Source organism: Gavialis gangeticus, unplaced genomic scaffold (genome assembly GCF_001723915.1).
Source record: "Gavialis gangeticus isolate Ggan-Ray unplaced genomic scaffold, GavGan_comp1, whole genome shotgun sequence".
In the NCBI taxonomy this organism is placed as follows: domain Eukaryota; kingdom Metazoa; phylum Chordata; order Crocodylia; family Gavialidae; genus Gavialis; species Gavialis gangeticus.
Genome location: NW_017728964.1, coordinates 5,233,382 through 5,233,889, shown reverse-complemented (window position 1 = coordinate 5,233,889; position 508 = coordinate 5,233,382). Strand labels below are relative to the sequence as shown.

At 50.2% G+C, this 508-nt stretch overlaps 1 protein-coding gene across 3 annotated transcripts in view; it reads right to left on the bottom strand.

Annotated features, from left to right (window-relative positions):
• The window catches only part of LOC109287316 (aquaporin-8-like), a 91,818-nt gene that overhangs the window by 13,614 nt on the left and 77,696 nt on the right, over positions 1-508 (bottom strand). The gene's annotated exons all lie outside the window — the stretch shown is intronic.

The window sequence follows — 508 nt, the reverse complement described above, 5'->3', positions numbered from 1 at the left end:
GCTACTAAGGGGCATCACAGCTGCCCTTGTGGCTGGTCCTGCTACAACAGCAGAGGGAGCTAGCATTGCTCATTGCATGGCACTCCACAGCACCCTTAAAAGGATCTTAAAACATTCCTGGCTGAGGACCACTAACTGAGATGTATAAACTTTTGTGAGCAAGAGTTCACTTCATCAGATGCTATGCATTTTTAAGTGTGCATTTTCTACCCTACTTTCAACTCTGTTCCTAATCTATAAACCAGGAGAGAACACAGCCGTTCTTTCTGGGTGCAGCTCCCAGCTGTAACTCAGAACAATTCTTGCAAAGCGTTCTGAGTTACAACATTAACCCTGGACCAAACAGACGTTCAGGGTTGGCTCCAGGGGAAAGGGGAATCTCACTCTGGGCTGGGAGCCTACAGCCAGGTTCCCATAGCAAGGACCAGGCTCTCTGCCAGTGCTTGCTTGTTTCAGAATGGGAGGGGTGGGGAAGGCAGCGGAGCAGCTCATTCTTGGGGCTCCCCAG